Source organism: Lactuca saligna, chromosome 7 (assembly GCF_052625555.1).
Source record: "Lactuca saligna cultivar CGN05327 chromosome 7, ASM5262555v1, whole genome shotgun sequence".
NCBI classification, from domain to species: Eukaryota; Viridiplantae; Streptophyta; class Magnoliopsida; order Asterales; family Asteraceae; genus Lactuca; species Lactuca saligna.
Window position 1 is genome coordinate 35,601,264 of NC_136423.1, and position 24,220 is coordinate 35,625,483.

At 37.9% G+C, this 24,220-nt stretch overlaps 2 long non-coding RNA genes across 2 annotated transcripts; both read right to left on the minus strand.

The window, feature by feature from the left end:
* Positions 1 to 1,501: 1,501 nt before the first annotated feature.
* LOC145006113 (uncharacterized) lies at positions 1,502 to 2,190 on the minus strand. Its single transcript, XR_013662796.1, has 2 exons — positions 2,016 to 2,190; positions 1,502 to 1,836 (listed from the first exon to the last, which is right to left on the minus strand). It is a non-coding gene; the product is annotated as an uncharacterized LOC145006113 (long non-coding RNA).
* A 20,186-nt stretch (positions 2,191 to 22,376) lies between these two features.
* On the minus strand, positions 22,377 to 23,502 carry LOC145006013 (uncharacterized). Its single transcript, XR_013662751.1, has 2 exons — positions 23,018 to 23,502; positions 22,377 to 22,884 (listed from the first exon to the last, which is right to left on the minus strand). It is a non-coding gene; the product is annotated as an uncharacterized LOC145006013 (long non-coding RNA).
* Positions 23,503 to 24,220: the final 718 nt, after the last annotated feature.

Below are 24,220 nucleotides of genomic sequence, written 5' to 3' on the forward strand. Positions count from 1 at the left end.
CAAGTTCTATAGCTCATTTTCAAGCCTCAGAAGGTATAAAGTTTCTATCTTGCTATCTTACAGCTTAAGATCTAGATTAGGGCTTGGTTTGGGCTTCTTATGATCATATGGATGCTCTTTGGGAGTTTGAGATACTCCAAGAACCTAGGATTGAAGATACTCACGTTTCTAAGTTGTTAGATTCATACAAATGGTAACTTGATGGTTGAGGACCAACCATGCAAAGGTTTTGGGTCTTGGTTTATGGATTGGAAGCCTTAATTGATGTTTGGGTCCTTTTTGGGCCATGCAAAGGTGCCAAGTCAAGGACTTTATGGATTAAGACTCCGATAGGAAGCTATTTTGAAGATTTGATCTTTGTACTTAAAGTATTAAGTCATTGTGTGTTTTTGGTTTTTAGCCAGGAACGTCGTGCGTTAGGATGGGGAATGCCATGTGTTCCAGCCTTGTGTCCCGACGGATGGTCCGGTGATGAACGCCCAACGTTCCATAAGGGAACGCCCAGCGTTCGTGTCACCAGAGGACTTTTAGGCTTTTGGTCTTGAACTAGGTTTGGGGTTTGGGCTTTCTGGTTTGGGCCATGAGTAAACTAATCTGATTGAATTTCCCAGTTGGGCCTAAAGAGTTGGGGTTGGGCCTTTGTGGGCCTAGTTTGGAATTTGGGACTTAGAGGGCCCAGTTTGTAGTTGGGCTTTAATGAGCCCAATAGGCTTGGTCCTTTGAGCCATTAGAGAATTGTTATTATTGGACCAGGAATCATGGGGCTTTTTAGTAAGACCCATATTGGGTTGGGCCCAATTTAGAAAATTGGGCCATTGGTGGGCCATTAGTGAGCTTGGGAAGTCTACCTAGTATTGGGCCTTTCATGTTATGGTTTTTGGCCTTAGGCATGGATCAAATTAGATCAGGGTTAAAATGGTAATTTTACCTTAAGAAGGATTATTGGGTCTTGACTAAATGTAATTTTGGTACTGATAGTTTGGGGAGACTCACTAAGCTTCTGGCTTACAGTTTTCAATTTTGGTTTCAGGTACTTCCGGTAGCAAAGATAAAGAGCTTGGGATGACGGCAGTGCACACACCATTTGTTTAGCTTGAGATGTTTTACTCTGATATACTGACATGTGTTTTGATCTGATACTCTAATTAGATACGATGACTTATATTTTTGGACAAAATGATTTTATGACTATGGTTTATTTGATAATTAAATATGATATTTTTTGTCATGATTTTTGGGCTGTTACAACATCCTGATAAATAACTTTGTCGACCAGAAGGTTAATGAATTTTGAAACTCAAGCAGTAAAGGTTTTATACCTCTATCTTCTAAAAACCTAAAAAAATAAAAATATGAATCATAAAGGGAAAAATCATAATTAGAATGTCATATTACACTCAATAGAGAGAAAGTTTCGTTTGCTTCTAATAAAAATAATTCAGAATAAGAAATATAGTAATTAACCTTCTAATTTTTGAAACTTCAACCAACTCAGCAAGAATCAAAAAATTTGAAACCTAGAATATCAACAAGAACCATACTCTATACAATTACACAACATAAAATTCTGAAGATCAGGGAAGATTCATAAAAAAGAATATCACAGAAGAATACGAAATTTCAAGGCTAGAAAGTTGATTTTACAGAGTAACAGTGATTCACAAATCACAATCAAAAGGTGGGATACTCATATTCTACTGGTAATTTCGTCTCAATTTCAAGACAATAGAAGTCTGTGATCGTTGATTCTTATGCGTTGGTGGTCCGACACTATTCTTGAAAAAAATGGAAATCGAATATAGATAGGCAATAATCGAGTTTCAGGAATCGTGAAAACTGAAATGGAGAAGTAAATATTAGTAAGCTCTCGATTCATTACCTAATTCATTATCGATTTTAGTACCATATACGATGGCAGATGGTTGTAAGTTGTTGTGGACAAAATCATAAAATCAGAAGGAATAGAAATCGATTCGGTTGAAATTTGAATAAGAAATAGAAGAAATACAACTAACCGTTGTTTATGGGATATGGAGAAAACGTTTGGATTTTCCATACTCCATAGAAATCGATTGTTGATGATCTATTGTGCCCTAAAAATCGGAATCACTCATCTCACGCAGCGCTCCTCCTACTTCACTTTCTGGGTTGAAGCTTTGCTTTAAGCTGATAAGCGTATTGGGTTTTGAATAATCGGTCCAACATGCTTAAATCGAATGGGCTAATACTGTATAACTAATATAAGAAATAAAAAATGGGGGCCCTTTGGCATTTGGGCCTAGCGTGGTCGCCCAACTTGCCCAAGTTGATAGGCCAACCCATATGCTTATGACATCAAGAAAATTATTAGGAATCACAATGAAGGAAAAGAAAAAATGGAATTATTGAAAATTTGAGGTGAGATTTATAAGAATACCTTTAGTGTTTCAAATCTTTATTTCTTCTTATAAAAAATATGAATTCATGAAAAACTTCTAAACCACATCATATATGTATCTTATAGATTTTAAAAAATGTATCATAGCTTTTGATTTCGTCCCTTCCTAAGACACAAATTTTAATTAACACCTCCCACTGACCATTTAAGGCTTCCGGTGTTGGTGTAATTTCAATGCTTTATGAAGATTTATGAAGAAAGAAATAAAAACATGATGCTTCTCTAATCTGTCTGATGTTGCTAAAATATTGAAGGTGTAACACTTGAAATGGGTATGTTTCCTTTTAGCCATTCGTAATTAAAACATTGCAATTTTGGTCCTTGTGGCTAGTACGCGGGCATACCATAGTGACGCTTAGCGTACTAGCTAAAGTGTGATCGCAGGTTCGAGCCTCATATGCTGGGCGTACGAGGGTTACACGGAGCGTAAGCTGGTTAGGGGAAAACCCTAATTTTTTGGGTTTGTGCCCCTTTTAAGCCTCATTAACTCACCTCCTGGACATTTTAGACCAACATCCACCCTTTGAAAACCCTAATTCGTCTATTTGCATTGCGTTGTGCCCTTGTGCTCTTGTTTTGATCATTTGAGGGTCTTGTGCATCTTGAAGTAGTAAATGAAGAAGCTTGAAGACTCATTCTTTGGAGGGAAGCTTAGAGATCCAACTTTAGCACCTTCATTTCGTGGCTTTGAGGTATAAAGTTCAAAGCTTGTCATCTCATTTCATAGATCTATTTCCTTGGCTTGTTTTTGGCTTTTTTTTATTCCTTTTTGGTTGGTTTGTGAGCTAAGTTCGTCTTTGGAGCTTATCCTTGTTGATCTATGCATATTAAGGGATTCTTTAGCATAATGGTGCAAACTTTATGGTGGTTTTGGTCTCATGCATGTGTTAAGTCATTTATTAAGCTCTTTTGAGCTCTAAAGCCCCATTAGGCCATGTATGCACATAAAGTTGGCAATTTTACATGATAAACCACCTTAGGGAAGTCAAATCTTGGTTTTGGGTCGAAGACTTAACCGAATAAGTGCTGAATAAAGAAGGTTGGAAAAGCTGAGGAGTACGTTGGGCGTACAAGCTGGTACGCTACACATATAAGCCTCCATGCGAGTACGCTTAGCGTACGAGCTGAGTACACCCCGCGTACTCAAAATTTGGGCTTTGGAAGGTTTGGGCTCATGGTGTTGGGCCATCATTGGACTATGGATGATTAGGGCCTTGTTGGGCCATCAGAATGCTATTTTGGACTAAAGATGCTTTATTGCATCTTGGATGAAGGCCCATTAAGAGGGTCTAGGCCCAATTTGGAAAATTGGGCCATATTTGGGCATTGGATGATTATTTTAGAATTTGGGATTTTTTGACATTTGGATTGGGCCTTGGCCTTGGGCCAAGTTAGGGGTAGGGTAAAAAGGTCTTTTACCCTAGTTTGGACTCTTAGTGTGAGTCGGATCCAATTATTAATTGGATGTTATTTTGTGATAGCATGGGGATTTTAGCGGGCCAACAGCCAAAGATCTTTCTGTGAGATTCAACAGTGCGAGGTGAGTTTCCTCACCATGTTTAGTGGGTCTAAGACACCAATGCCGGCCCATGATCAGTTATACTAGGATACTAGATGTCTGTGTGACTCTTGTATGTGTATATGCTTATATGATTTGTATTTTGGGCGGGGTCCGTTATGCAAGTTTGGGCAAGGCCCGTTATACTTAGTGGGCGAGGCCCTATATGTAAGTCTAGGTGGTGCCTGTTATACTCAGTGGGCGGGGCCAGTTAAGCGACTTTGGGCGGGGCCCGATACACTCATTGGGCGGGGACTGTTATATGTTTGTTTATGTATGGTATTTGGTATGTTGGTGAACTCACTAAGCTTTGTGCTTATGTTTTCAATTTATGTTTCAGGTACTTCTAGTTCTAAAGGGATGAGCCCGGGATGATTGCAAAACACTTACCACCCCCATTTCGTGTTTTGTTAGTTACTCTGATATGATATGATGATTGATACATTTGTTTTATCAGTATTTTTATGAAGATATTTTTGGGATATTGGTTTTTAATTTAAATATGAACCTTTTGAGTCTTGTTTTGGGACATTACAAGTTGGTATCAGATCATTGGTTTGAGGGATTCCGAGATATACTCGGGTGTGTTTGAACTCAAACTGAGGATTTGGTAAAAAATTTCAAACATAAATGTTTTAAAGAGAAAAACAAGTTTTTTAATACAAGAAAGGGTGTGGTGCATGTAATCGACCGAATTAAAGTAAGTTTTCCCCAGATACCCATACATGTTATCTGATATGATTTAAATTGTGAATCTGTGAATCACATGCTAGTTAGGGCAAAGGATATTCTAAGTATTTGCATGATAGAATGCTCAAACAAATGTCTTGTATGCCTGTTGTATGAGCTTGTAGACTTGAATGCTAGTACCGTGACATCCCGGAATTTAGGTCAAAGACTGCGAACGGTCAAGTTCACAGTAAATCTATTTGTAATTTTATTCATTGAGTTTTAGAGCATCAAATGTCAAATAAACTAGTTATTTCAACTATTATAAGATACCAGATGGTATCTTACTTCCGAATGTGAAAATTTACAAACGAAACAAACAGCTCAAACGACAACATTAGGAATGTATTTGAAAAACTGAAATTTCGTATTAAGTCGTTGTGATATAAACAAACACTCTAGTCTCGTAGTACGTGTTTACCTGTTTCCGAAAATAAAAAGAACATCCAAAACGTAGTTCGTACGGAAAAAACACGACCGTTTTAAGAATCCAAAACCAGTATAATACTGATTTCTTAAAATCGCTAAATTTGTTTCTATCTGTTAAGGGACTTGCACACCTCAAACCGAAATTCCGAAAATATTTGTGGACTCAGGTTATAGCTTAATATTTAATTTTATATTTGAAATATTTTTATAAAAATATTTATAAAAGTCGAAAAAATCAAACATTTTTAGATTTATTAATCGCGAAACTTTAAATGCAAATTCCCGAGGTTCTACAAATTGAAACATCTATCCGTTCGGGTTTTTTGAATCTTAGAATTACCAAACAGCACTATTAAAAAAATTTCAGACGTAAAGAATTGGACATGCGAAACGAGATTTGTTTTTAAAGCTAAATGGAATATTATACTTTGGTAAAATAATAATAATAATAATAATAATGAAAAAAAAAACATGGGTAATAGTCTGAATAAAATAAATTGCCAGCTACACAAACACAATTCTTTACACAAATCTTTGCTTACACACAATTATGAAAATAAAATAAATAAATAACAGCTAAGTTAATAATTGCTTCCACATTTCATCTTTTACAAAAATCACACCAAAGAGTTTTTAGACTCTTTCTCACCCAATTTTACACACAAACACTCTTTCCCTTCACAGCCAAATTCTGTACAATCAAAATCATGTAATATAAAATTGATACGATCAGAGCTTCTTTGATCTTCAAACTCAAATAAAAGTACATTGAAATCTATTCAAAAAGATGATATCTTTCCTTCCCGTCTATGGAGCTTCAGCCAAAGAAGAAGAAGAAGCGACTGTACATCCCTCCTCCTCCCCCTCGTTCTCTCCCCTCTCAAAAATCAAACACCAAACGAAACAGTCCTTTCACCCTCCATTGATTTCTGTCAAAACAAGAACAAAAGAGTTTACACACAAAAGAAAACATGTTTGTAATTTTTTTTTCTTAATGGAAGCTGAAACCAAGAGAACAACAGTCCTCTTTCGATCATTCTTCTTTCCCATTAATTTCAGCACATTTTTGCTTCATCTTCCTTCCCTGTAGAATGAAACAAACCAAAAACACCTTTTGATCGAAATTTCTGTCTGTTTCATCATCATTTGTGCGGATTGCAAAAAAAAATAAAAAAATAAAAATAAAAAAATAAAAAAACAACACAAAGCAAGAAGGTTACCAGTTAGCCACTATCGATCGATCTCTTGATATGGCTGCTTCCGTTCATTTTCTTCCCTTCAATCAGTCAAGATTTCGAAGACCCATTTTGACTTCTACCCTAGTTCTTCTACACGGCCGATCAAAGAACGGAGACCCTTCCCTCTCGCACTTCACTTCTTCTTCCTGTCGAGCCTCACTGCCCCGTTATTCTTCCCTTCTTCCGTTCACTCAAACAACGAGGGTGTTTCCTCTTCTCACACACGACCCAGCAGCCCCGAAACCTCCCATTTTCTTGCTTTCCTTCGGTCTCTTCGACCCAGAGACTCCTCCCTCTCGCGAATCAACCAACGAAGCGCGCCTGCGAGCTTTCGTCTTCCTTCGTTCTTTGCTTTCGTGCCCTCTTCGTTGCTCAACGAACCAACCAGTCATCAAGCCGTTGTTATTTCCTCTCTACGTTCGTTTTCCTTTCCTAGCCGATGACTTTTGTTGTTCCTCCACATTCCCGATTCGTTGAAGTCAAGGGCAATTAAAAGCCCTAATTTTCCCTTAGTTTAGACCCTTAAACGCAATTTGTCGCTCCATGTGAAACCTTTTCACAAAAAAAAAGCCCTAATTTATTAAACCCTCTTAAAAATGACCAAACTACCCTCCTTATTAGACCCTTTATTAAAAATAAGTCACATACCTTCAAACATTGAACCCATTTATTTAAAACAACCCCTCATTTGGTATTTTTTACTGAACAACCCCAACATTTTAAACGCGTTACGAAACGGTCCCAAAAATATTTCGAAGTTCAAGAATAATGACCTTGCGGTTTCTCACGTCAAACTTCTCAAAATAAACCAATTTCATACAAATCGAACTCACGCTTCGAGGGTGAGTGCTTACGACGCCTTTTTAATATTTTAATTATTTTGGGGGGAATATATGTGTCTAAATATTTTGTTTATACAAATAAATTTTCCTTTTTATGCGAGAATACAATAAATCTAGCTTATAAAATTATTATTATTTAACAATTTACCATATTATTATGAATAAACTAGTAATAAATTTTGTGTATACGAATTAGAGTTATTTTATCGTGAAATTACCAGTTTACACAACAAATACTACGTGATATACATTATATGATTTTTATGTGATATTGTATATTATAACATGCATGTTATAAAATTTAGTAGTATTTCAAAGATTCAAGCTATTACCATGCATGTTCATTTAAACATCACAAAAATATGCTCCAAAAAAATTTCATTTTAAATCATAAATAAAAATCGTAAGTATCATTCATCATATAAAATCATAAATTGTGTATCTCAAAAATGTTATAACAACTGCCAATATATCAAAATCATATGTCAAAAAATCAGAGTGAATCATCCCAGGCTAAAAGTTGTGGTGTGTGTCATGCAGTCATCCCGAGCTCTTCCCTTTCCTAACGGAAGTACCTGAAACCAAAACTGAAAACTGTAAGCACAAAGCTTAGTGAGTCTCCCCAAACTACCACATACCATACACATAATCGCATAATAACACACATTGGGCCTTGCCCGCTACATCGGGCCCCACCTGGCATCGGACAAATCCGCCATCGGGCCCCACCCGGCATCGGACCGAAGTCCGGTATACATATAACATATCAACAAGCATGTAACATAAACGCATAACATAAACATATAAACATTCCTCGGGCTTGCACTAGCATCGGACCGAAGTCCGGAACATATAACACAGAACATATAAGCTAAATATTCCTCGGGCTTGCCCCGACATCGGACCAAAGTCCGGAACATATAAACATACACATGCAAGAATCGCGAAGACATCAAGCATACAAACATTCCTCGGGCTAGCCCCGACATCAGACCGAAGTCCGGAAACATATAATTTACATCGGGCTAACCCCGACATCGGACCTAGTCCAGCACATGCTATAATACATAAACGGGGTCAATATTGGTGCCTTCGACCCGTTTATACAGGAGGAAAACTCACCTCACAAGCTGGCTGCTGAATCTCTCGGTATGGAAATCTCTATCGGCTGCTTCCACGACTCCCCAGCTAACATCATCACAATAACACTTAATCAAGATCCAAAATCTTTCTTAGGGTAAAATGACTACTTTACCCTTGGTCAAAGTCAACATTCTAGTCAAAGTCAACATTCTGGGTTGACTCAACTCGACGAGTTTACCCATAAACTCGCCAAGTTCTATAAATTAGAAATCCTAAAATCGCGATCCAACTCATCGAGTCATCCCCCTGACTCGCCGAGTTCCCTTGCTACTCGTAGTCAAGATAAAGCGAGTCAACTCGTCGAGTCCATCCTTGGACTCGTCGAGTTCTACCTGGTACAGAATCGGGACAAATCGACTCAACTCGTCGAGTTCCCCTATGGACTCGACGAGTTCCTTAGTCTGTTTGGTCCATCTTAACGAATTAAGCCCCTACTCTTCAGATCTAAGCTTCATATTTCTCATATGCACTGAAAATGTCCTTTTAAGGGTAAAGTTTCCACCTTTACCCATTAATACCTCTATTTCATGGGTTTAGCTCAAACCCTAACCCTTTAGGACCAAGATCTTGGTCCACAAGCCACCCATACACCAAACTAATGCTTACAAATAGAGATCTAGACCATAAATACTACATGAACACGTAAAGTTTCCACCTTTCACTGCATGCATGTCCTTTTGGAGCTTAAAAGGCCAAAATGACATCCTATGGCTTGCATGGGGCTTTAATGGTCATAAAGTTTGAACCTTTATGCCATGAAAACCCTCCATGATTCCAGATCTGATGGTATACTCACTTGGGACGTCCATGTCCCAAAGATCAAGATTCTTGGACCAAAACCCCATAAAATGATGATAAAGAGATCTATGAAGCTACTAGGAAAGTTTGAGACATGCTTACCAGAAAATGATGAGGAAGAAACGAAGTCTCTAGATCTACTATCTTCTTCTTGAATCCTTAAGCTCCTCCTTCCTTCACAAGCTTCAAACACAAACAAAGTTTCACTCACAAATACCTCACAAGCTCACAATTGCATTAGGGTTTCTGGATCTAGGGTTTAGGACTTGGAAGCTGGAAATGAGGCCAGTAAGTGGGGATTAAGATGCTTAAATAGGGTGCGAAACCCTGAAATTAGGGTTTCATCCTGGAAGTCCTACTCGTCGAGTTGGGGGCTCTCAACTCACCGAGTAGGTTGCTTAAAAACCCGCATCCCTTCTGATCTCTAATCGATAAGTTTGGGGCTACCAACTCGTCGAGGTGCTTTATAAAAATGAATGAAATATTATTTAAATGCATACCAGGAATCAGGCGTTACATTCATTTATATGTTTAAGCACACAATGTTTATACATGTATATATATTCATTAATTTGAAACATTGATTTATTTTATAAAAGCCAGTGCATTACACTCTTACATACATGTCAGACATACTTGACTTTTATAAACCTTATACAACGATATTCATTATACCTAGTGACTTAATCACAATTAAGTTAGGGATGAGAGTTATTTACAAACTTTTTCGTTAAGCACTTTTTAGTGAGACGTTATTCATTAGCTGAGTTTAAATACTAAGAATACCCATATTAATGTAACCGTTAATCTTCGGAGTGAGATACATATGTATAGATCTATACAGGGTTGACATCCCCACCTGCGGTTGCTAGCTACAACCCTCGACTGATCAATCGAAGCGGGTGATAGGTGTTTACAATATTTCTGCCGCCTCGGCCGGGGGTGTAACAGATTGGTATCAGAGCTAAATTGGCTATAGAGAACTCGTATCCTCGAAAGGGGAATACAACTCTAGCAACTAGCTTCTAATAAAAGTATTATTAATATTAATTACACTAATTCTTGGAAACTTACGGTACGAGGAATCTGGTTTGAGATGTCAATTGGGCTGTTGGATTTAAGAACGACTTAATTTCTAAAATGGTCCTGCCCTCCGGTGTTTCCTGTCTGACTCTTATTTGTGCTTGGTAGTCTTGGAGTACAAAAAAAAAATATAATAATGCTACAAACCCCACCAACAATAATATATAAGAGTTATATATACTCTGACCCATGATGAGAACACTTAATAAAATTCTAACATGCCTCCAACTAAAACTACCAACTAAACACTTTAGATCAAACACCTCAGTTAGGGTTAGTACCGTAGATAAGTCTGATGGGTTTTGAGCATTCTAACACTTCCTAAGTGTACATGAAACCCTAATAACCTTGGATCTATGTTTGTCTAATTTGTCATGCAAAGTTGATTTCCAAGGTTATATTCCTATCTAGCATACATGGGGAACAATTTTAACATAAAGTATAGATAGAATAACTTACCTTGTTGTTGCTTGTGTTCCTTGAAACCTTGTGAGCCTAGCACCTCAAGTGGTGATGCCTCAAATGCTTCACACAACACCAAATGCTCTTGGAAGAACTTATGAGAGTATACTCACTTCTTCAAATCGGCCAAGCCCTCTATTTCTTTGTTGCAACCGATTTGGGAGGAGATCATATTACTTATATAGTGTTGACACACTTAGGGTTAATCCCTAATGTGTCATGACTCTTCATTTCCATGACCCATGGGTTTGTAACTCCCATGGAGCATCCATGGAGCATCCTATGGGTGGAACCCAACTTGATAGTCCATGGAGCCTTTTAGCCCACTATACAAGATATGGATGATTTACTTAATCAACCCATATATTTAATTAGTTATCTTTTGATCACTTAATTAATTCTAAATTAATTCTTGATCAAACTAATCAAATAATATTATTAATATATTAGAACTTATAATATATTAATAATCTCCAAGCGTTATTTCTCTCATTTAGTCTATCCAATTGCATGGTGCCATGCAACCCAAATGGACCATGCCGGGTCGGGTCAAGTACATACCAGAAATAGTTATGGACTTAGACACCTTATCCAACAGTCTCCCACTTGGATAAGTCTAGTAACTATTACTGCAAGTATGACTTCAGGAACCGATCGGCAATCGTAGCTCTTTACAAGGTTTCTCGAAACTTGAAAAGATGATCGTACGCCATTTAAGATAAGTGATCATATAATCCTCTGTTCTAGATATCAGTTGGACAAACACATGGAACAATGTCTTACTTATTGTCCAACATTTGTTTCCCGATTTCCGATTTGTTTGACAAATAACTTTATTGAACACATCAATTTAGTTCTGACCGGGCCCGGTACATAGGTCAAAACAAAATCATCGAGGGGCCCAGATATCAGCTTCTAATCCAAGAAGGAACAGATAAACTTCGACTCATATGTTTGTTCTACTACTCATTGAATTACACATAAGAGCACGATTTTATAACATCGAGTTACCAATGCGTTTTTCGTACAATCAATGCCTAACCAACTTGTAAGTAACAAATCATATCTCTAGGTTTAAAGACTTATATGATATTACCGTCTCACGATCACTCGAGATAGAATCCCATGAAGTGATTCCAGTGAGCGTGGGTTGAGTCCAATGCTCAGAACTTATGAGCACTCATGATTGTTGTAGCCTTGTCCCAGACCTCTACAACCAAACATGACAGTCTTGATTCATTCCTACTTCCAACATATGACCGACTGTGGAGGTTTGAATAATATGTTATACCAAACAAAATTATTCTGGAAGTCAAAACATGCAAAAGAAATATAGTAAACGATCGACAAGAGATAGCAACACTTTACTTATAAATAAAACACTTTTATTCATCATCAAATGTCAATTACACTTTACAAATTTCGATATTATCTAACTACTAAATCTAATATCATCCTTCAGCCCTATGCTCCGAGCATGCTGGAGATGCTTAATCCGAGTCAGTCCCTTCGTGAGGGGATCTGCCGGGTTCTCATCCGATGATACCCTCTTTGCCACGAGGAGTCCTTCTTCGATCCGATGTCTGATGAAATGGTATTTTCTGTCGATGTGTCTGGATCTCCCGTGATCCCTTGGTTCCTTGGCTAAGGCAACAGCACTTTCACTATCACAGAAAATTTCCATCGGCTCTTTAATAGCTGGTACAACTCCAAGGTCTCCAATGAAGTTCCTCAGCCATAACGCCTCCTTTGCCGCTTCGCTAGCTGCAATATACTCTGATTCACAAGTAGAATCTGCCACTGTCTCTTGCTTGGAACTCTTCCAAGAAATTGCTCCTCCATTTAGGGTAAAGACCCAGCCCGACTGAGAGCGGAAGTTATCCCTATCAGTCTGGAAGCTAGCATCACTATACCCTATAACTCTCAAGTCATCACTCCCACCGAGGGTAAGTACCCAGTCCTTAGTCCTTCGTAGGTACTTGAGAATATTCTTTACCGCAATCCAGTGTGCCTTGCCAGGGTTCCCCTGAAACCTGCTAACCATGCTCAAGGCAAAGGCTACATCAGGTCGAGTACACGTCATAGCATACATGATCGAACCTATAGCCGAAGCATAAGGTATTCGACTCATTTCTGCTATCTCAGCCTCAGTGCTAGGGCTTTGTGTCTTACTCAGCTTGGCGCTACTCTGGATGGGTAACTCTCCTTTCTTGGAGTCTTGCATTCTGAATCTCTTCAGAATCTTCTCCAAGTAGGTACTTTGACTAAGTCCAATTAGTCTTTTACTCCGATCTCTCAAGATCCTTATCCCCAAAATATAGGCAGCTTCACCAAGGTCCTTCATAGCGAAACACTTTCCAAGCCAGGACTTTACTTCCTGCAGGGTTGGAATGTCGTTTCCTATGAGTAGTATGTCATCCACATACAATACCAAAAAGCTAACTATACTCCCACTAGCCTTGACATATACACAAGATTCATCTTCACTCCTAGAAAAGCCAAATTCCTTGACCTTTTCATCAAAGCAAAGATTCCATATGCGAGGTGCTTGCTTTAATCCATAAATGGATTTCTCAAGCTTACACACTCTATTAGGGTACTCGTTACTGACAAAACCCTCTGGCTGACTCATGTAAACATCTTCAGCCAACTTTCCATTAAGGAAAGCGGTTTTGACATCCATTTGCCAAATTTCATAGTCATGAAATGCGGCTATGGCTAACAGAACCCGAATAGACTTAATCTTGGCTACCGGAGAAAAGGTCTCATCATAGTCCACTCCAGGAATTTGAGAGAAGCCCTTTGCAACCAGTCTAGCCTTATAAGTGTGTACTTTACCATCCATGTCGGTCTTCTTCTTGAAGACCCATTTCCACCCTACAGTCTTTCGACCTGGTACATTCTCAACCAAGTTCCAAACTTGATTGTCATACATGGATTGTATCTCGCTATCCATAGCCTCTTTCCATTTAGCAGACTCGGGGCCCGCCATGGCTTCCTCGTAGCTGTTAGGGTCATCATGACTTACTAGTGTCTCATCACTAATAAGTGTCTCACCTTCTGCAGTAATATGGAATCCATAGTAATGCTCAGGTGCACTCCTAACTCTCGTGGAACGCCTCAGAGGTACAGATTCGTCAATTGGCTCAACAGGAGTTTCCTCCTCAAGTTGAGGGCTAGAGTTTGAAGTTCCTTCACCACTTGACTCTTGAATTTCTTCAAGATCAACTTGCCTCCCACTGTCTCCTTGGCTTATAAACTCTCTTTCTCGAAAGACTCCTCTTCTTGCTACAAAGACCACATTGTCACTAGGTCTGTAGAAGAGGTAACCAAAGGATTGTTGTGGGTAGCCGATGAAAATACACCTCTCGCTTCGGGGTTCGAGCTTATCATGAGTCTCGCGTCTCACGAAAGCCTCGCATCCCCAAATCCTGATGTGGTCTAGTTTAGGTACTTTACCAGTCCACATCTCGTGAGGAGTTTTGGCAACTTTCTTTGTAGGGACTAGATTAAGGATATGGGCGGCAGTCTCTAAGGCATACCCCCAGAATGAGATTGGTAGCGAAGCTCGACTCATCATGGAACGAACCATGTCCAACAAGGTTCGATTACGCCTCTCAGCCACACCATTCAACTGCGGTGTCCTGGGAGGTGTCAATTGTGAGACAATCCCACATTCCTTTAGATAGTCGAGGAACTCTGAACTAAGATACTCACCACCTCGATCGGATCGAAGCATCTTAATGTTCCTGCCTAATTGATTCTCGACTTCCTGTTTAAATTCCTTAAACTTCTCGAAAGTCTCTGACTTATGCTTGATTAAGTAGACATATCCATATCTACTGTAATCATCGGTAAAAGTCAAATAATAACGATTAGCATCTCTTGTGGGATGTTTGAATGGTCCACACACATCCGTGTGTATAAGGTCCAACAAACCTTCACCCCTTTCACATGAGCCTGTGAAGGGTGACTTTGTCATTTTTCCAAGTAAGCATGATTCGCAACTATCATTTGACTTTAGGTCAAACAACTCCAAGACTCCATCTTTTTGGAGTTGGCCTATGCGTTTCTTGCTTATATGTCCAAGACGACAATGCCATAATGATGCTTTATCCAAGTTATTATTATTAGTAGAATCAATACACAAAACATTATTTCCTAAGTTATCTACAATAGATACAGCTTCATACACACCATCACAAGGTAATGCTTTAAAATAAAGTACATTATTAAAGAAAGCATTAATCGAACCAACTTCATTATCAAACGAAAAGGTGAAACCTTGTTTGTACAATGCATGAAAGGAAATAATATTTCTTGCCATTTCTGGCGAATAACAACATTTATTCAAATCTAAATTTAACCCACTACTTAGCGATAAAGTATAAACTCCAATCTTGGTGACAGGTGTAACTTTCCTATTCCCCATGATTAAGTTTATTCTTCCTTGCTCCACATTCTCACTTCTTCCTAGTCCCTGCAAGTCACAACAAATATGAATTCCGCAACCTGTATCAAGGACCCAAGATTTCGAATGGGGTGAGTTATTAAAAATGATAGTGTAAATACCTGCATGGTTGGGTTTGACTTTCCCATCCTTTACATCTTGCTGGTACTTTGGGCAGTTCCGCTTCCAATGAGCTTTTTCGTGGCAATAGAAGCATTCAGCCTCTTTTGGGTTAGAAGAAGGAGTAATGAAACCTTTCTTGGTTCCACTTGAAGAAGAGCCATCAAGGGTCCGAGCCTTGGTACCCTTTGAAGATCTCTTTCTCTTCCTCCCTCGACTTTGCCCGATTGCCAAGACCGGAGTTGTTTCTGGAGTAGGAGTGATAGCAACCGACTTCCCCTTAAGACCTGTTTCTGCGGTCTTGAGAAGTCCCTGAAGTTTGCTGAGGGTGACCTCTTCCTTGTTCATGTGATATGTCATGCGGAATTGATCATAGCACGATGGTAAGGAGTGCAAAATGATATCTATTGCAAGCTCCTCAGGGAAGTTCACATTGAGCTTCAGCAACCGATCCACATACCTTTGCATTTTCTGCATGTGGCTCGTGACGGACTCTCCGTCCTTCATCATGGTTGTTATCATGGAGCAGATGACTTCGTACCTCTCTTGTCGTGCACTTTGATGGTATCTTTCCATCAAATCTTGGTGCATTTCATAAGGGTAGAAGTCTTCATAAGACTTTTGGAGTTCAGCTGTCATGGTGGCTAACATGATGCAAGCCACCTTGGTTGCATCTCTTTCATGAGTATGAAAGTCAGCGATCTCCTGGGGAGTTGCAGTGGACTCGTCAATTTCCTTAAGCTCCTTGTCAAGGACATATTCTTTGTCCTCGTAGCGGGTAATCATCCTGATGTTTCTGATCCACCTATTGAAGTTGGATCCATCAAAGGTGACTTTCCCACATAGACTCATAAGAGTAAAGGAGCCATTAGGATTCGAGCCAGAAGCATTATTTGAAGACATCTGAAAAAGAAGAACAAGTTTAGTTTAGATTTAAGAGAGTCCTTAATAAAACACCCAAATGTAATATTAAGGCTAGGATCCAATCACAATATAATATAACTTAGAAGAGGTATGCCGTAATCTAAGCTATACCATATTTGAAAGGTAGGTGAATGACGATTCACCAATTTCCACCACGAAAACCGAAATAATAAATATTTAGTTTTTATTGGTTTTAGAAATTCCTAGATTCTTTGAGATCCAATGAACTTTTCAAAGGCATGTTTCAATCTCGGGAGTGCCCTCCAGGTTTTGTGACTGGGATGCCGAGGATCACAAAACGAGGTGTGAAGTAACCATGCAAATCACTTGGTACCCTTAAAGTTTATCACTCAATCGATGTGCCGGTAAACCACACACGCTCCACCGATACTATAATAAACCTTAAGTCACCCTTTACCTACCTTGTTAAGTCCAAGTTAGTGTGCCGGTTAACCACACACGCTCCACCAACGACTCAGACAAAGTGTAAAGTGTAATTTCATGGATTAGCACCTTATTCACATTTTTCCTAAAGTAACTAAGATTGGGAATTTAATAAACATTTAGTTACTTTATATATTCATCATACTTTGAATGAGAATTTATAAGTCCTTGTCTTACCCGTTCGGCTAACGACCCTCCACCAGTCAAGCAAGCGGTGGGTGAGAATATACACCCATTAAGTCACCATTTTATAGGCAACAACCTTATACCCACCTTATAGACCGGCTTCGTGAATGAGGCGTACTAGCGGTAAGACGACTTGTTCTTATACATATATATATAATTGTTAAATCATCATAATATAAGTATAAGGGTTGAATTTTAACTTTTAAAATTCTAGGGGTTGGAACTAAAGTTTTAACTTAACTTTACTTGTTCCAAAACTTGAGGGCAAGTTTTGTAACTTTCAAAACTTTTCATTTCTTGTAACTTATGAGTTTAATAGAGTCATAAAATGAAGACTCTTCATTTTTTATAACTCTTGTGTTTTCTTAATGGTTTTAACTCAAGTGTGACTCTTGGTTTTCCATAACTTAAGGATAAGTTATGAACTCCATTAAAACACATTATGATCAAGAATTAAACTACCAAATAGGTTACAAATAATTCCTATGATCATCTAAAACATCATAAGAACAAGAAAATGAATATGAACATAATAAAAAATTACATAAAACTTTGTAATTTTGATAACTAGTTGTTGTAAATGAATTAGCAAAACATTACACCACCAAAAAACAAGTTTACAATTACTAAAACAGTTTAGGGTAATGTTTCTAATTCATTTTCCAGCAACTGAATCGAAATTCTGCACTCATTCGACCCTACTCGTCGAGTGCAAGAACATGACTCGCCGAGTTGGTTGAAGATACACATGGACTCGACGAGTCCCCCCAATAGACTCGACGAGTCCGATCGCAGACAACAAATTTTCGATTCTGTTTTTCAACTTTTAAGCACAAATAAGAACAAACAAACCTGGCTCTGATACCACTGATGGGTTTTGAGCATTCTAACACTTCCTAAGTGTACATGCAACCCTAATAACCTTGGATCTATGTTTGTCTAATTTGTCATGCAAAGTTGATTTCCAAGGTTATATTCCTATCTAGCATACATGGGGAACAATTTTAACATAAAGTATAGATAGAATAACTTACCTTGTTGTTGCTTGTGTTCCTTGAAACCTTGTGAGCCTAGCACCTCAAGTGGTGATGCCTCAAATGCTTCACACAACACCAAATGCTCTTGGAAGAACTTATGAGAGTATACTCACTTCTTCAAATCGGCCAAGCCCTCTATTTCTTTGTTGCAACCGATTTGGGAGGAGATCATATTACTTATATAGTGTTGACACACTTAGGGTTAAACCCTAATGTGTCATGACTCTTCATTTCCATGACCCATGGGTTTGTAACTCCCATGGAGCATCCTATGGGTGGAACCCAACTTGATAGTCCATGGAGCCTTTTAGCCCACTATACAAGATATGGATGATTTACTTAATCAACCCATATATTTAATTAGTTATCTTTTGATCACTTAATTAATTCTAAATTAATTCTTGATCAAACTAATCAAATAATATTATTAATATATTAGAACTTATAATATATTAATAATCTCCAAGCGTTATTTCTCTCATTTAGTCTATCCAATTGCATGGTGCCATGCAACCCAAATGGACCATGCCGGGTCGGGTCAAGTACATACCAGAAATAGTTATGGACTTAGACACCTTATCCAACAAAGTCATACTAATAATAAACTTGAAACATATGCCTATGTTATTTATGGTCATGTTGGTGAACAACAAACCTTGAGCAAGGAGTTTGACAAACTACAAATGTTGAAAGTTTTAGAGTTTGAAGGATGTTCTCAAGATTCGATGCAGAAACCTAGTACCTTAGAAACCTTATATCAACACTAAAACAACATATACATTTTAAAAATACTTAAAAATCTTGGATAACGTTCAAATTTTCCTAGTTTACCTAATCCCAAAGAAGAACAAAAGAACCAATAGCTCCGCTACTGTCATAGCAGAGAAACCCATAGTTCCCAATCGATCATTCGGTAGTCTCCAAACTTCTCTCTACCGTTTGGAATTGGTAGGATTTTAATTCTCTCTCTATAATTTGGAACCTTACCATAAAAGGATCGAAGGTGACTGCTTACATCTCTCGATTTAAAAACCTCACAATCCTTTACCCGGGAATGGTGAACCCAAAATAAAAAAAATACCAAAAGGTACATCTGGGGACTAGCTTCAGCAGTTCAAGGTCTGGTTACTACATCCAGACCCACTACCTTTGATAGTGTTAAGCAATTGGCAAATCTATTGACTGAGCAATGTATTCATCAGGGTACCATGACCCCACAAACTGAAAAGAACTAGGTTGGGAGTACAAAAAGGAAGTGCAAGAACTATTCAGTCAACTTTAAGAACTTATTGACAAAGAATTTATCTGGCCAAGCTTCTATCCATGAGGAGCTCTGATATTGTTGTCAAATATAAGGATAGATCATTTAGGATATGCATTAACTATCGAGAGTATAACAAACTCGTCAACAAGAACCAATATCTACTCCCGAGGATCGATGACATGTTCCACTAATACATCGATCCTGTTACTACTTAAACATCGATCTAAGATTCGGAAACCATCAAATCAGAGTTCAAGAAGTAGACATTCCAAAGACGACATTCAGGACTCGGTACGGTCGCTACAAGTTTCTGGTTAAGGTATTCGGATTGACCAATGACACTAAACGAAGTATACCAATTCCTAGGGATTGCAGACTATGATTGGAGATTGTCCAAGAACTTCTCTTAAATAGCCAAGCCTCTCACCGCACTAACCTAGAAAGACAACAAGTTTGATTGGGGAGAAAATCAAGAGTTTGCCTTCCGGAAATTGAAGTAGTTTTTGTGCAGTGCACCAATTTTGTCTCTTCCAGAAGGAACAAAAGACCTTGTAGTATTCTGCGATGCCTCACACCAAAGGTTAGGATGCGTGCTGATACAGAAAGAATAAAGTCATTACATACGTACCTAGATAACTTAATCCAAACAAGACCAACTACATTACCCATGACATAGAGTTAGGAGCTATAATGTTTGCCTTAAAATTTTGGAGACACTATCTCTACGGAACAAAGTGTGTCGTGTTCACCGACCACAAAAGATTGTAACACATCTTCGACCAGATGAAGCTCAACATGAGACAAAGAAAGTGTGTCGAATTGCTAAATGATTATGAGTGTGAAATTCGTTATCATCATGGAAAAGCAAATGTCGTGGCAGATGCTTTAAGCAGGAAAGAGTGAGCAAAAGACTGTTCTTGTAAAATCTCTAACCCTAACCATCCATGATACTCAGCAAGAAGCACTCAAAGCTGAGAATATGATAAAAGGGAACCTATGCGGTATGGATAATCAGTTCAACCTCAAGGAAGACAGAACACGATATTTCTTGAATCGAATTTGGACCCTAATATTTGGTGAAGTCTGGAGTCTAGTTTTGAATAAAGCTCATAATTCGAGATAATCGATACAACCTGGATCAGATAAGATGTATCTTGATCTCAAAAATCTTTATCGGTGACCCAAATAAAGGCAGAGATTGCCAACTATAACAGTAAGTGCTTGACTTTCTCTAAAGTCAAAGAAGAGTACCAAGAGCCGTCTGGTCTACTACAACAATCATCAGCCCCATAATGGAAATAGGAAAAAATGACCATGGACTTCATAATGAAGTTGCCAAGAACTTCAAAATGTTTTGAGACCAACTGCGAAGTGGTTGACCATTCGATTAAGTCCATCCATTTCCTAGCCATCAAATAAACCGATAAGATGGAGAAACTTACCAGGAACTATCTCAAGGAGATAGTCAGGCTCCATTATGAGCCAATGACTATTTTCTCGGACCGAGATAGCAGATTCACTTACATATTTTTACAATCATTGCAAAGGTTCGTAGGAACCAAACTCGACATGAGTACTGCGTATAATCCTCAAACGGATGGACAAAGTGAAGGAACCATATAAACTTTGGAAGACATGCTCTGTGCTTGGGAGATAAACTTACGTAATTTAGGGGATACTTACTCACCACTGGTTGAATTTCCATACAACAATAGTTATCACATTAGCATAAAGGCCGGTCCATTCGAGGCATTGTATGGACCCAAATACCGTTCTTCGATAGGCTGAACAGAAGTTGGAGATACCCAACGAGCTAAAAAGCATGCTACAGATATTCTACTCAATGGTACTGATATCATTCATGAAACAACGGATAAGATTGTTCAGGTGAAGGAACAATTAAAGGCTGCACATAATCGTCATAAAAGCTACGCCGACACGAGACACAAACCCATAGAATTCAAAGTAAGAAACCGTGTCCTACTAAAGTTTGCAATATACAAAGGTGTCATTAGAGTTGGAAAACAAGGTAAACTAAACCCCCGTTACATCGGACCTATTGAAATCCTGGCAAGGGTTGTTCCGGTGGCTTAGAAACTTAATCTACCTCAAGAACTCAAAAAAGTTCACGACACCTCCCACGTATATAATTTCAAAAGCATCTCTCTAATAAAAACCTTAACTTTCCACGCGATGAGATCCAAGCCAACATTAAACTTCACTTTGTGAGAGAACTGTTGGAGATCATGAATCAAGAAATCAAAAGGCTCAAATAAAGCCGAATAACTATAGTAAATGTCCGATGGAACTCTCATAAAGAGTCGGAGTTTACTTGGAAACGTGATGATCAAATGAAACAAAAGTTTTTACAATTTTTCAGCGATGCTCCCTCCACTAATGGAACGAAACGATAATGGAACGAAATGATAGTGGTACAAAATATTTTAACCATAATAATTTAAGGACGAAATTCCCGTAACGAGTAAGTAATGTGACATCCCATAATTTAGGTCAAAGACTGTGAACGGTCAAGTTCATAGTTAATCTATTTGTAATTTTATTCATCGAGTTTTAGAGCATCGAATGTAAAATAAATGAGTTATTTTAACTATTTTAAGATACCAGATGGTGTCTTAATTTCGAATGTGTAAATTTACAAACGAAACAAATAGCTCAAACAACAACCTAAGGAATGCATCTGAAAAATTGAAATTTTGTATTAAGCCGTTGTGAGAAAAATAAACACTCTAGTCTCGTAGTACGTGTTTCCCTATTTTCGAAAATATAAAGAACATCCAGAACGGAGTTCGTATGCTAAAAATACGACCGTTTTAAGAAACGAAAACCAATATAATTCTGATTTTTTAAAATCGTTAAATCTGTTTCTATCTATTAAGGGATTTGCACACATAAAATAAAAATTCCGAAAACATTTTTGGACTAAGATATAGCCTAGCATGTAATTTCATATTCGAAATATATTTCTAAAAATATTTATAAAAGTAGAAAAATCAGACGTTTTCAGATTTATTAATCGCGAAACTTTAAACACAAATTTCTGGAGTTCTACAACTCAAAAAGTTTATCCGTTCGAGTTTTTAGAATCTTAGAACTAAAATCTACCGATTGGCACTATAAGAAAAATGCCAGTCAGAAAATTTTTCCGACGTCAAGAATTGCCAGCCACACAAACACAATTCTTTACACAAATCTTTGCTTACACACAATTATGAAAAAAAAAAAAAAAACAGCTAAATTAATAATTGCTTCCACACTTCATCTTTTACAAAAATCACACTCAAAAGTTTCTTACACTCTTTCTCACCCAATTTTACACACAAACACTCTTTCCTTTCACAGCCAAATTCTGTACAATCAAAATCATGTAAAATAAAATTGATACGATCAGATCTTCTTTGATCTTCAAACTCAAATAAAAGTACATCGAAATCTATTCAAAAAGATGATAACTTTCCTTCCGGTCTATGGATCTTCAGCCAAAGAAGAAAAAGAACAAGCGACTGTACATCCCTCCTCACCCTCGTTCTTTCCCCTCTTAAAAATCAAACACCAAACGAAACAATCTTTTGTCAAAACAAGAGCAAAAGAGTTTAAATACAAAAGAAAACGTGTTTGTAATTTTTTTCTTAATGGAAGCTGAAACCAATAGAACAACAGTCCTCTTTCGATCATTCTTCTTTTCCACTAATTTCAGCACATTTTTGCTTCATCTTCCTTCCCTGTAATATGAAACAAACCAAAAACACCCTTTGGTCAAAATTTCTGACTGTTTCATCATCAATTGTGTGGATTGCAAATCACAAAAAAAAAAAAAAAAAAAAAAAAAAAAAAAAAACGAAACAAGAAGGTTACCTGTTTGCCACCATCAATCGATCTCTTGATATGGCTGCTTCCGTTCATCTTCTTCCCTTCAATCAGTCAAGATTTCGAAGACCCATTTTGACTTCTACCCTAGTTCTTCTACACGGCCGATCAAAGAACGGAGACCCTTCCCTCTCGCACTTCACTTCTTCTTCCTGTCGAGCCTCACTGCCCCGTTCTTCTTCCCTTCTTCCGTTCACTCAAACAACGAGGGTGTTTCCCCTTCTCACCCACGACCCAGCAGCCCCGAAACCTCCCATTTTCTTGCTTTCCTTCGGTCTCTTCGACCCAGAGACTCCTCCCTCTCGCGAATCAACCGACGAAGCGTGCCTGCGAACCTTCGTCTTCCTTCGTTTTTTGCTTTCGTGCCCTCTTCCTTGCTCAACGAACCAGCCAGTCATCAAGCCGTTGTTATTTTCTCTCTACGTTCGTTTTCCTTTCCCAGCTGATGCTTTTGTTGTTCCTCCGCTTTCCCGATTCGTTGAAGTCAAGGGCAATTAAAAACCTTAATTTTCCCTTAGTTTAGACCCTTAAACGCAATTAGTCCCTCCATGAAATCCTTTTCACAAAAAAAACCCGAATTTATTAAACCCTCTTGAAAATGACCAAACTACCCTCCCTATTAAATCCTTCATTAAAAATAAGTCCAAAACCTTCAAAGATTGAACCCATTTATTTAAAACAATCCCTCGTTTGGCATTTTTCTTTTACCAAACAACCCAAACATTTTAATCTCGTTATAAAACGGTCCCGGAAATATTTCGAAGTTCAAGAATCATGACCTTGCGGTTTCTCACGTCAAGCTTCTCAGAATAAACTAGTATACATTTTTCGTATACGTATTATGATTATTTTATCGTGAAATAACTAGTTCACACAACAAATACTAAGTGACATAAAATATATGATTTTTATATGATATTGTATATTATAACACATATGTTATAAAATTTTGTAGTATTTCAAGGATTCAAGCTATTACCATGCATGTTCATTTATATTTTTATGTAAATAACGTTTATACATGTACATATATTCATTAATTTGAAATATTTCTTTATTTTATAAAAGCGAGCCCATTACACTTTTAGATACATATCGAACATACTCGACTTTTATAAACCTTATATAACAATATTCATTATGCCTAGTAACTTAATGACAATTAAGTTAGGGCTGAGAGTTATTCACAAA